The sequence below is a fragment of the Battus philenor genome, unplaced genomic scaffold (genome assembly GCF_028537555.1).
Source record: "Battus philenor isolate CCGP_79_NKW_IND1 unplaced genomic scaffold, ilBatPhil1.0.hap1 SCAF_2, whole genome shotgun sequence".
Lineage (NCBI taxonomy): Eukaryota > Metazoa > Arthropoda > Insecta > Lepidoptera > Papilionidae > Battus > Battus philenor.
In genome coordinates this window covers 7,081,384-7,095,919 of record NW_027181682.1, presented here as the reverse complement: position 1 = coordinate 7,095,919, position 14,536 = coordinate 7,081,384, and positions in this window count along the sequence as shown.

Genomic DNA, 14,536 nt, shown 5'->3' with positions numbered 1-14,536 from the left:
AACATAGGGATGATTCGCCCCACTCCACGGCGAGGTGGGGTGTTCGTACGGACCAATGTCCTCGAGCCGCATATCCGTTGCCGCCTCCTCACCAATCGAATCGCCGTTAACGCCGACCAATGCGAGCGCTTCCATTTTACTCTTTGCATTTTCAGGAAAATCGTCAGGTATTTTCGAGGTAAATTCGTCAATACTTCATGTCGATTTAATGATAGCATATATTGAATTTTAGGTCTTTTACTCTGACAGGTAATTTACCTGTTTTAACATTACGTATTACTGACATGTTAGTTTTTATCTTATGAAATAAATATATTTTTTTAAATAAGAACATAGCTTGAATATAATATTAATAAAATAAAGTTATTTAAAAAAGTTCTGTAAGTTTTAATAACCTTAACTTTATGCAGAGTAATTGGTTATGGGTGTACCTTTAGAGCAGCGAATGTATTTGGTGTCAATTAATGTATGTTACACCCATAAATAACATAACGTTAATATAGTAAGAAAAAACTTTTTAAAAACTCGGATTACTACATATTAAAATTAATTATTGTTTACTGCCTATCCTTAAATATTTTGTACTGTTAAAAGTTATTTGCCCGTCGCGTTTCAAAAGAAAAGTACAGTTATATTTTTCAGATTGATCATTTTATACAAGGTGAAATGAACTAGGTATTAAAACTTTAATGTTTGACAATTGAACTACACATTAATCAGTTTAAAGCTTTTAATTATATAACCAATCATCCTGTATATTATAACAAAAGTTATTAGAATTTAACCCACGGTGACAAATCACAGATAATAACGAGTAATATTTTAACGCAATTTAAATTTTTAAATCGGTAACAAAAACTTCGTGAATGCAGACTTTAGAGAGTATACGCTTATTATATGGATTTTTTCGCAGGTTACTTCTATTACTGATGGAAATACAACGTATAAGGTACAATCAGAAATGATTAGTACTACTTAAATGTTTTGAAACAATTCCAAAAAAAATTTTAAACATAATTCCTGCTTGCGAATTCGTATATTTGTTAAATAATGTGTTAGTTGAGATGAATTTTTTTCTCCTCCTTATTGCCGTATATTGTCACATACGCTGGACATGTATGTATTCTATTTATTGTAGTAAAATTGAATAGAGCACAGTTAAACACGGAGACTGTTTTAATTACCACTACATACTTGCTATAATTTGTACTTCCTTAAAAAACGACTAACGGGAAACCTTATTAGTTCATAATATAATGTGCAGTCCTGCGCTTCGCTTGCTATTTCGTGATCTCTACTCAGACTAAAGTCTACTAAGGCCCTTGAGGTCATCTGTTTTGCACGCTTTGTGGCCTGTTTACCGCCGCTTATATCGCTGAGAAATTTCGAGCATAACGCTCTTTATAGGACGTACGACGTTCACTCACAAGGTGGACACATGACCTTGTTAAGCTTGCGTCCAACCGGTCCTATTGGAAATCATTTAAACAGGGGGAGACCCATGTCACGTTTTGCGGCTGAAGTAATAGTGATGAAGATGAATGAGCATTCGAGAATTATTCAACTAAGTAAATGCTTCATCGTAATTTCAACAATTCTGTGTTAATTACAATTTTATCATCAGCCTTGTAATAATTCCCTCTGTGTACCCGACACAGGTTTCCTGTCTCAATTAGGTAGAGAGAGAGAGAAAGAGAGGGAGACAGTATGCATCCTAATCCACCATGCGGATCCCGTGAGGATTATTACAAGAAATTCATACATACGAATTCTTGTTTCCAAGTCATACAAGTGAATTGATCGTTACTTAACGGTGTTTTCTTTAAATAGGATTATAATTATAACAGAAATTATCATCATTTCTTTACGGTGGTTCTGGAGTGACACTACGGTCTGGAAAGGTCAGCATAGGACGTCTACCCATTAGGTCGATAATACAGTAGATGACGGATCATAGTCAACCGAAATATCAAACATTAAGTTAAGTAAATTTCTTAACTACTAATACAACTATAAATAGCAACGCGTCTTCTTTCGCTTTTTTCAATTTACATTACCAACTTACTTTTCCCTCTAATATGTCAACTTTGATAGAACATCATTTTTATTAATTTTTTTGGTTGCTTTCGTTTTTGGGTATCCCTCGTTCACCTTCTGTAATGGTTCAGAAGAATAATTAATTACACAATATTATTATTTTCACTATAATGTCACAAATTCTTTTATCGATCACAAATTTTTTCATTCTTTTTTGTACTTTACCTCCTTCTATACGTCGCCTTGCTTCCGTCGCCTCCCAGAAATACTATATGACAATTTAGATTTCTTTTGTTTTTTATTTCTGTTCTGTTCTTAAGCTTACTTAACATTTAAATTTCTTACTTTACTTATTATTTATCACAATTTAATCACTATTTATTGCTATTCTATGGTTTCACTCATGACCTTTCTGTTAAGTTCTGGAAGGATCCGGCGAGTATCCCCGTCATTCACTGGCGAGGGGATGTTTACTTTATTGATTCTTTGCTGCAAAAGAAACTGGCAATCTGTTTGTTCCGCACTAAAAATGGGAGAACCGGTGATTATGTACCACACGGTTTGGATTACATATGGGTCACGGATACACGAAAGACTTTCCTTGAATTTTGAACTATGAAGGTACTCGGAGAATCGCCCATGACTCGCAAACATCTAGACCAAAGCCGCGTCTAGTTCAATGATAACATAAATATCAAATCAAAATTTCTTTATTCAACAAATGATGAATGACATATCTTGTTGACGTCAAATTATGTCTGCCTCCTGTTCTGATGAAAAGCCTTAGACCTGAGAACAAAAAAAGCGAGACAATGTATTTTTGTTAAATAATATAAAATGACTATATTTAAAAATTAATAAACACTGATATATACTGGAGCAATATGTTCAATGAAGTCATTTTCAGTGCAGTATAACCTTAATCACAACGTTAAACAAAGCATCATGTTTTTTTTTTTTAATATGTCTCTCTTGTTTTTAAACTCTCTAAAGGACGTTAAAAACATATAAAAAATTGTAAATTTTCATAGCATATAAATGACGTATACTGAACGTAACCACTCAACGTCGTTGGAGCGCACAGTCAAGCATTAGTCTATCCCAAAAGGTGGATAGAAGATTTTGATAAAGTCGTCGGAAGACGCTTGTATTGGAAATCTTCAGGAAGGCGTATGGACTAATGATGATGTTTTTTCTCCTGACTTACCTTGTTGCCCAAGTGAAATTTGCAAGTTCAGCGGGTTCGACGGGGAAAGGCGCCAAGGGCACTTAGCCTAAAGCCTCTTTTAAGGTAGCGAAGTTCCAAAGGCTTCCTAGCGAGCCTCGGCTTGGTGTTGATGATAACTGCTAGTTACGCCGAATTATTTGTTCACAGTAAAAATGTTAAAATTGAGTAAATTTCTTTATTATAGCAATGAATAAGCGTTGAATATGTATTCACTTGGAGTAGATACTTGTGAATATATGTAGGCCGAGTGCGCGAAGGGTGAGCGATGCGGGCGCGCTACACACCGTTAACGCGGCGCAGGCGCACGCCGGCCGTCGTGTGAACGGCCTGCGAGGTCCTGTGAAAAAATCGATTTGATTAACCTAACCTAACTGTTGTTAACAGCTTCGATTTTGCATAGTACTTGCAATAAATGTGATATACCCACATCTAACAATGAAAACCAAAGAAAAGATATCCACGTATTGTATTTATATCGGAGACTATTGGCTGTATGAAACATATATTAATATTGTAGTTATAGTAAGAGCCAATTAGAAGGCGTCATTTATACTATTTATGATATTAGGTTACAAATATTTCTTTTGCCAAGTTTAGGGGTTTTTTTTTTGATGGTTTAAAAAAGACGTCATACTTATAGACCTAATACTTCGTCTTAAATTACGATAAGTAAAGTCTCTTTTATATACTTAGTCAGGTCATAAATACTATTATAATTAAGTATAAACAAAATTTTATTTTGAATTTGGAATCTCTTAATTTTATATGATTGTTTATGTTTTTTTCTTATTTTCTCGCCAATATATTATACAACATTTTGTGATATATTAAAATGGAGTCGGGTTTTAAAGAGAATAGAATGGCTGTATGTGTATTACATAAAGTAAATATAGCGCCTCATAAAAATTTTTAAAATCCTTCTTACGCTAGGTATTAGAGAAATGTTTATGTACCGGGCTATTGATAGGTACAACGAAACCTTCTCTGTTTGTGACAGAAAAAGTATTAGTCTTCCACGTAGTGCTCGTATGAAAGAGGCGCTTAAAGTAGTAAGAGAAATAATACGAATAAAAAGGAAATAAGACGAAATGTTCTCCGAAACCAAAAAAGATTATGTCGGGAGATGAAGATGGCACCATGTCGCGCGTTTGTTCGACTTATGATTTGCAGCCTATAAAAGACGGATTGGTCATTTCTTAATTTATAATTTAAAAGAGAATATGGACATAAAATCAAAACAACTACTTAATCGGTACGCAAAGGGCGGCCAAAAACAACAAAATTTTGTTTAATGATGACAAAATTTTACAATCAAGTAAAATTTTACCAAACATATGACCGTATATATACTGAAAGTTCTCATGAATCTTCCCAATTAGTCAACAGAGTATAAACGTGGGTATCATCCAATTTCAGTGATGGTTTGGTGGGACAGAGTTACACCTACGAAGATGTAACTGAGTTATATTATTGTGAAAAAGGTATAAATATAACGTCACCAGTGTAATAAAATACTTAACTCGGGAAGGTAGTTAAGCCCCTTAACAACACCATGTTTATTAACCTAAAATGATATTTTCAATAAGACTCGCCGCTTTGTTATTAAGCTCGTGCCACCCAATCTTGGTTAGAAACGAACGTCCTGGACTTCATCAGAGCTGAAGAATGACTTTAGTCTTAACCTTAATCCACTGGATTATGATGGTCAGTTTTAGAAAGTAAGCTTGCTTTAAGTGCCATGATGGTTTAAAGTACCTGAAACAATACATAAGTTTGTCGTTGTTGAAGAATTTTTCCATAGAAAGAATGCTGCTTTTGATAACTGGCCTCAATGTTTAAAAGACTTACAGCTAAAAGAGACCATTTCGAATATGCTTTATATATTTATAACGTTTTTTATTATTGTATTAAACTAGCTCATTGTAATAATAATAAATGGTACGTGCAATAAAATAATGTTGTTTTTATTTATAACAATGTTAATAGCAAGGCTAAGTAGTAAAAGATTTACGTTTTAAAAATAGTTGACAGTTTTTTTTAATAACCCTACGTAATAAAAACTCTTTTTTTCTCAAATCTTTATTAGCGCGGTATCTTATTTGCCCAATTTTCAAATATCTGGATGCTTTCAAAACATTTACTGAATAATTCATACATGGAATATTTATGTTCTTCACATGTTTTTGCGTTGCATTTTAATATTCGAAGTGGAGCCATTTTATATATGATAAATTTTCTGGAATTTTTGGCTCTTTCTAACAGGTTTTATTGGAAATATATTCGGAAGGCATTTATCTAGTAGTGGACGTCCTGCCACCGGAATTATGAAATTTCATTACTATGATTTGAAATAGATTTTAATCATTTCAAGGAATTAAGCAGACATTGGAGAAAATGTATTTTTATTATATTAATAGTAATGTTTGTTGTTCATAGTAAACTATATCAATTGAATTTAATGTGAAAATTCAATTATCCGTAGATCTCAAAGCAAACAGTATCAGTAATAGCTTCCGTGACATAAAAATACAAAAGAACACAAAAGGGATTAAATACCTTTTTGGTTTAGCTTCTCATAGAAACTTTTTAGAGCAACTCGCGTAAAGCTTTCTTTTGTTAACTATTCCTTAATGTTTGGTACCGCAAATTTAAAAAGTGATAAATCTTATTAAAAATTTAGTACAAAATTGCATGTACCTGCTTTTAAAATATTATCCTAACTAAATAACAATATCTTCGTTTGGGTTTTTTTTACTTAGGACACTGGTAGCCTTTTGCATAGGGATTGTAAATTACGGTAAATTGCCGATACGGACCCGGGTCCCTGACCATAAAACGGGAATTTTAAGAGTTAAATTATTGTGCGAATTAATAATTAAAATTATATGCAAAAGACAGTGCACATCAAAGAATTTTAACATTCGTGTAACAGATTCTCTATCTTTCGTCGTTATTCTCGTTGTGCTTGTTATGATTTCCTGGACATGAAATAATTTTATCATGAAGTAATCATGAATAATCTTCATCTACATTAAGCTGCGCCATCTGATCCTATATTCGCAAACGTGGAGCGCATAGAGATTGGTGTCAAGTGTCGAGTCGATTTGGTTTGGCCAAGTGATGGGATTACGCCGTTTCGGTTGTTTGCGTTCGATTTTTCCTGTCACCACGACTTGTTCTAAGTTTTTGTCGTACCTTCCAGATGGGACTATGCTCAGCATACGAATATGCTCAGGCCCATGACGAAACAATACCAGTACTTGGCCCAAGCAGCTGGTAGAAAGTCTGCTTTTGATTTTGAGATCGCGTAGGATGATAAACTTGTGACATTTGAGCATTTTCCTTCTATACTACATAACAAAATCATCCACACGATCTGATTCGGTCTTTATCAAGGTTTCTTTTTCTTGACCTGCAGCTAAATATTAAGAGGACCAAGAAATTAACTATTTTAATTTTATTATTTCATAATGTTAGTCTTAAAATATCTATATCTAAATCGTCTAAATCAAATATATCAATTAATTAATACTAATAAAACTGTTAAACTACTGACACCTACACTCTTAATTTTTAAAAACTAAAGTAATTTATTATAATTATTGATAATAATTCTTTCGCGAAATAGTTATGCAATCGTAAACTTTATTTTTTTTTACCTCCTACGTGTACAATAATTATGTAGGCTGGTACTTCGGGCTACGATTGGCGCACGCAGGCAGCCCCCTTCGGCAGTCGGCTGCATTATCAATTGACGCCCAAATAACTCGTTCCGCGCCAACAATTTGCGCTCCGGCCTCGCCGCCGTCGCACCGGAAGTTCTCAATTCGCGAAATTCATTATTCTATTTCGATGTTACATGTATATGTGTGTTTATATGTGTAAACACTTACTAACCCCAGTATTTTTAATACTCGGTTTCATTACAACATACAAAAGCAGTGCACACTGTCTCCAACAGCTCTCTCATTTATTATGAACGTGATCTTGGTTAGACAGTAGCGTCGAAAGGATCGCTTACTTTGTAATGTGTGATAATAGTATATCATTAAAATAATTTGAGACGCATAATATCCACAGCTGGACATAAGCCCCTGCATAGATTTACAAAAGAATCAGCGCATTCCGACGACTTTAACGAAGTCGTCTCTCTGCTTTGTTGTCGGACATTCTACGCTGCTTTGCCAGTCTGTAGTGTTCACTCAAGAACCTTAAGGCTCCAGCGGCCATCAGTTCTCCGCGCTATGTAGATTGCCCCCTGCCACTTCAATTTACCAATCCACTAAGTTATGTCGTTAACTATTGTTCGTCTATGGATCCCAGAAATCCCCTGCATAGCCTTTTCCATGGCCCGTTAAGCGACTGGCCTTGCCGATGACGACCGAAGGATCACGAGACCACATTTCACTGCAACAAACGATGGTAATAGTTATTTAAAATGAATACAATGATAAATAAAAAAAAATCCACAAGCTTTGCCACTTTATCAAAAAAAATTGAAATTAAAATACTTTATAAACTAAATAATTGGTTTTGTTGGTCACCAGTAAGATAATCTTTCTCATTTGGAATATAACTATGATATAATCATTAGTCACTTCGAGCTAGTTAAATTATCAAATATGGGAACAATTTAGTAAAAGTCAACCATATTTAATTAAAAAAAAATGATTTATATTCGATTTTTTTTTCGTCGAACTATTCGACGCTTGCCAGTTTTTTTTCTTTTTGTCTTTGATTCGTATTATTTTTGTTTTTATTTACACGAATTGATAATTTTTCAATAGTGAAAGATTAAACGAACTTCATTTATGAAAAATTTCATAGTCGAAATTCAGTGTTTATCGATAAACTATTTGCAGACTATTTTCTATCTTTGAAAATTGTACCAAAACTTATAACAAATATTAGCTATGAGAGTATTCATTTAATCTCAGAGGAGTGGATATAAATTACCGATGTTTTAAATTTTGTTTTATGAGCTTTCAGTGTATCAATATTTATTTAGTTACTTATCTACAACGTTTTAATTAACTCGGGGAGAGGCAATAGATATAAACAGTAAAATAATTGAGAACTTTTCTAAGTTGTGAGCAAACAGCAGCGGATCAAAGAAACGGCACATGGCGTCCCCGACGACTTTTCCCACAGACACTAGAGACTACAATCTCTTCCAGATGTACACGTTAGTAATTCATCCTCTCTATTGTTCTTTTGTTTTTTATTTAATTCATTGTATCGTTAAGTTATTATTGGTTTTGCATTGTTAAAGATATACAGGCAATACTTTAGATAAAGTATGTGAATTTAGAAAAAGTGATACTGAGGAATGTACACCGTTTTCATGTGTTGCCAGGATAAAATATTTTCATTTTCTTATATTAAGTACAGTTTGTCTTGTTAAGTACACTGTACATCTTGTCTAAAAATCAATGGTTCAGAAATAATATACTTATAAATACGTAAAGACATAATAAAGTAAGAAAAAGGTATTTCAAAATTCGGATTACTACATTGCTGCTGTATTCCAATAGAAAAAACATTGACGTAACGTATTTCGAAGTGGTCACTTTATACAAGGTGATTGAAAGTAGATGTAAAAGCTTTTTTAAACTTCTTGCCTACTAATGAGCTATTCATTATCCCTTTTAAAAATTCTATACAGATATAAATAAGATTTAAAAAAATCCTTATGAATTAATCCTTTCAATTTTTATCAACGTTTTATTTTTTAATATTATATTATAGTTGCAATAATTATATACAGTATCCGGCAATAAATATTGCACATCGATCTTTGGAAAGAGACAATCGGCTAATTTCGACTTAGAGCGTTATCTCTGTCGCACGAAATACGACTGATCATATACGTAGTGTGGGACAGAGATAGTGCTCTATGAAGCCGAAGTTAACCGATTGTGTCTTTCCAAAGATCGATGTGCAATATTTATCGCCGGATACTGTAATATTGTTATTTAAAGTCATGGAATATGTGGTAATATTAAATAAATAAGCAATTCCCTTGTTTAGCTATTATAAATATTTAACAATTAATAAAAATATTCTAATTTGTGCCTATACAATAAATAACAAAGAGAGGTATGCTTATTTTTATTTTGTTCTTGCTGTAATGTGTAATTTGTACTTTTTAATTACCTCGTACTTTAACTCAAATAATAACCATAATCGAATGATATCAGTTTTAGCATCCCATAACCTTATACAATACCTGGTTCATTTACGTAGCATCCAATGGTATTCACGGATCAAGCACAGGTTACGATCTGTCTCTGACAACGCAGATAACCCGTCCCCGATACCGAATCTCCACATCCATCTCCATTGAAATCGACCCCAGCCCTATGAGCCTTTCCACACAAGCGATTCAAACAAAGCTTCAAATTAAACAAATCCGCAGACAATCGCGTTCCGACGAACACCGACATGAAAGAGAGTTAATCAAACAACTATTCCGGCGGAGCGCGTTCAAACACGCCCCCGCGTTTCGGCGCCAACTGTCATGCGACAAACACATCGATGATTGACCTGGCTCGCAACGAGCCCACTGTAACTAATCCTATAGTTCCAAAATGCGCAATTCGAGTGACTTGTGAATTATCGTAACAGCTTTGCCGGCTGTATTCTGTCTATAATGCTCCTGTGCTATTTATGGTTTTTAAATGGGAACTGTAACGTTTGCATTTTTATAGCGTTATATATTATGATTCAATTAATTGTCTCTTGACGAATGTGTTTCACTCAAGAACATATAAGGATTCTTATGTGAAAACGAGCTATTGTTTTAAGAATTGTAACTATTGGTGGTGGATAGAGATTATGCTCTGTAACGTTAATTATTGCAACTATTTATGACTTTGACTATCAAGTATCAATATCTATGGACAGGAGTACAATTACAAATAATAATATTTTGGTTAAATTTGAATAAAAAACGGAGTAGACACTTTTGCGAAAAAAATCGCCATAATTAACACAACTTGTCAGAATACAAAACTCTTCCAATACAAAACAAATTCTTTAGAATCTTCTTATATTCGACTAACAGCAATAACATGAACAGAGATCCTATTGTTCCGGCGGTGCAAACAGCAATTCTCTCTTCGTGCCGTCGGTGCGTCGTAATTCATACCCCCCCAATAAGACGTACTAATACTGTTCGTCAAACTACAATAATAAAATTTTACAATGAGATACCTAATAAAACATTTCTTTAATGCACAATAATAAATATTTATTCAATTACCTGATGTTACAGAGCAGTTTTATATAAGGAGGGGCAAATAGTGAAAAAATTGATTTTCTTATACAAACCTCAGAGTAAATTAAATATCTATCTGTCTAGAGCTGTCAAATATTTAACGCAAAATAAAACCAAAAAAAGAAGAATTAGGATGTTACGATACCCAACATATTGAGTACCATAAAGCATTAGGTACAACGATAATTACTATTGAAGTCTTGCAGTGCACAAAGAACTTATTTCTGTACGTAACCTTTGTTTATGGTAATGAAAATAAATCGGTGAACCCATCACTCTCATTAATTATCTATGTAGTTTTTGTACAACATATAAGATGGTACGAAATTTGTCGGGGCAATTTATATATAAATCTTTTGGCTAACGTTTTTATTAATTATATCGTATATAGTTATCAATTGAAGTTTATCTACAGAAACATTTTAAAAGATAGTCAAACAAAGAAACACAGGGGATTTCCTTACACTAGTCGTAATTAAATTGTTGCACGTCGCACCTATAAATTAATAAAAAAACAGAAAAAATATGAGCGGTTTGAATAAATTTCATTATTAATTTTCGTAGTAACGTATTTCAAAGTTTTTTCAAAACGTAATGTCACTTAATGCTTACTTCGAGTTAATTGACTTCAACAGGGTAATTTACTTAACCGTTTAATTTTATATTTCCATTGTATTTTAAAAGAGTTGAACATGTTAAAAATAAATGAAGAAAAAATTAAATATTTTTTGTACCTTGAAATTGATAGCAAATAAAAAGGCAAGGTGAAAACTGACAATCTAAATAGTTTTGTTGTGAAAAGCCGTGTGTTCGACGTTAATTTATTGTCGTCCGTTATCGGTACGATGCGGGTGCGCGTGCGCCGCCTCCTGCTTGCCATGCAGCACGCGACCACGCGCTCTTCTAAGCTTTTTTGTGTTTCGAATTCCTAACTATTTAACAGCTTGGATTGCAGGCTGTGTATAAACATAAAATATAATAAAAAACTATGAAATTTTCTATCGATATTGACACAAATTAATATCTTTGCAATAATTTAAAATCAAACACCAAAGTATTTGCTATTCCTCCTCAGATTCGATCTATACATTTATTTCCTTTTTCGTATTATCAAAAGTTATTGATTTGTTGTGGCCCCACACAAAAAAGAATAATTGTATTTCAAATTAAACATTTTAATTTTTAATGTAATGTCCTAATAATAAACAACGATTTCTGATTAAAATAAGTCTCTTACTTTATTTATCTTTTAAATAAAAATTAGTTTTTTTTTCTTATGTCGCAAGATTTTAGTAATATCTTGATCATATTTTCATTGTAATGTTTATATTACAAAATATTTTTTATTTTATTTACCGTCAAATGTTTGACAACTAGAAACAATGTTTTTATTCATTCTGTACTTTTAATTTTTTCTCTCCATAAGAATTCATCACGTTCTTCAACTAAAATAAGAGTTTCGCATTTAGATTATATTTTATTTATATGGATTTTGTTTTACAAATAAAAATGTAGAATAGATTAATCTTATTGAGATAGTGTTTCAAAATAATGTCGTTCAAAACAAATTTGGCTATTAACTATTCAGGGTTAGATTTATCACACCCTTGCTTGATTACAAGGTATTGCAAATAAATTTTGCATAAACATGGGCATAATGCGGATGGGTCGTAACGGTTCAAAAGGCAGGATTGATTTATACTAAAATTATACAATTTGCACACTGTTTCATATGTATTTAAATCTTTGTTATTTTGATAGCGTGAAGTATAATTTTATTACTTATATTATACGGCTAAGCTGTTAATTTTAATTTTTGTATTTTGATATATATTTTGATTTTTATACACTTTTTAGAATGATAAAAGCTTTACTGTGTGGTTTCTATTTGAACTGCAAGAAATCTAGGCAGTAATGTATGTGTAATTTCAAATTATTAGTAATTGATAAGTTTGACTTTCACACTAAATTTTAAAAGTAATTATGGTCAGCCCATTTCACGCTCTCCCTTTAAACAATATGGTGGTTACAAAGGGGGTGTTGAATAATCTAATAAATGTATAAAGATGTTGCGTGATTGCCAGATATCATGACGTGGGAACGCACCTTGATCGTCGAGTTTAATTAATTGAAGCTTCTAATAGTTTTTAGGTTATGTTTAACGGAGCGTGGGAATTTGATTCCGTGTCGTTATGATTTATGTGTCAAAACTTGCATGCTTCTCGTATATTATTGTCACGAGACGAAAAAAGCACAATTTTTGGATTTCACTTTTATTACTTTCCGGGCGTATGCCTATTGCCTTGAGCTAATGATTTTATTTGCAACGACGTCTTTATTTATGACAAATTTGTTTATTTCGACGTGCAAGTAAACGGGAGCCTATCGGATCATTTTTCTGAGAAAGACAATTTTAGACATGCATTTTGTATAATTTAATGGGCCTATTCAACGATTCGTTATGACCAGATTTTCTTGTAATGTAATAGTTTTGCATTTATCACATCGATATATGTTAGCTATTTTACTTGCAGAAATTAGCAGTTAAATTAAATAGTAATAATGGGACATTAACTTCTTAGTCTGTCGCGACCCCAACTGCGTCTGGTGGACCTTAAATGGTCTTTTCACCAAACATCTGTTTACATTAGGTTTTACGGTCAGTCTTCTGTGCAGGGCTTGCCTGAAAAAGAACGAGACTGCTACTCACGTACTACTTTGGTGTACGCGGGTTGCATTGTACGGTACTACCCATCTTGGATCACCCAGGTGCCTCACCAAGATCGCTGGCGACAATAAGGTTCTATTGGGATTTCTTAAGGAGTCGGGTTGGCTTTAGTAAAGCTAGCCCTCGCGCAAAATGAGCGTAGTGCCGCTTCGTTGCGGAAATCAGCCCACGGAGACAAGACAAGACATAAATATAAGAAGGCCATCTAAAAGATGATAAAAAGTAATAACGATATAAAAGTTAAGATGTCATAAAAGTTTTCAGCAAAGATGCTTAGTCAGAATATTTCTGATAATCAACAAGGTGTCAATTTTGAGTATTGTGCCGTGAAATCACATTGTATAATTACCCTTTGCTGAGACAGTTAGTAATTAATAGGTAGTAATCAGAATTTTTGAAATCCTGTTTCTTGTTATATTACCACCAGGTTATTTATCATTTCTGAAACCATAATTTTTTGGATAGCTTGTATACCACACATTGATGGAAAACAAATAAGCAATACATTCACCCTTTAAATCTTTTACACGTGTAACCAATAACCCTGTATATAGCGCAATTAGTTTTGCTTGGCTTTGAAAATATTAATCTCTGGCCGCGTTCCTGTACCAGTTTTAATAATCATAATGATTTTTTTTAATAAGAATTGAAAATTTCTCACGATCAATTTGACTCAACCTTCGTTGAGTTCTATATTATTGTAAAACCGATAACATTATATTTCGTAATATTTATATATCTACAGGATACAAAGATGATGTTTTTTATTAATTTTATACCCATTTTTATTACAATCCGGAAATCCGATATTTCATATAATCTCTTATAAAACTTAAAACGTTTCCGACGGACCATTAAATTTTATTTCAACCCGCGACTAGTGAAGGGTGGCCAAATTGGCAGGGTGTTTGCGGCACATAAATAATAAAAAAAAAACATATTGCACTGCCGCTGTTGCTCAACTCATTATGCGCAATTAGCTACGATTGTGACAGCGGACATCATGTGAACGGATTCCATTTCGATTGTTATGTTTCGGATCTTCAAAGGCGCGTGGCGATGGTTACTAATGATGTTTGTTAAATAAAAGATTATAAGTTTACTTGCAATAAAGTTAACAGTTCTTGATATATCATTACGATGGTAAATGCTTGATCGATGAAGTGACAATTTTAGAGTACATCTTTCGTGATTTGCATTGTGAAAATAAATGTCATGGGCATCAAATTTCAAAGTAGTAACATTGTTATAAATACCATCATAA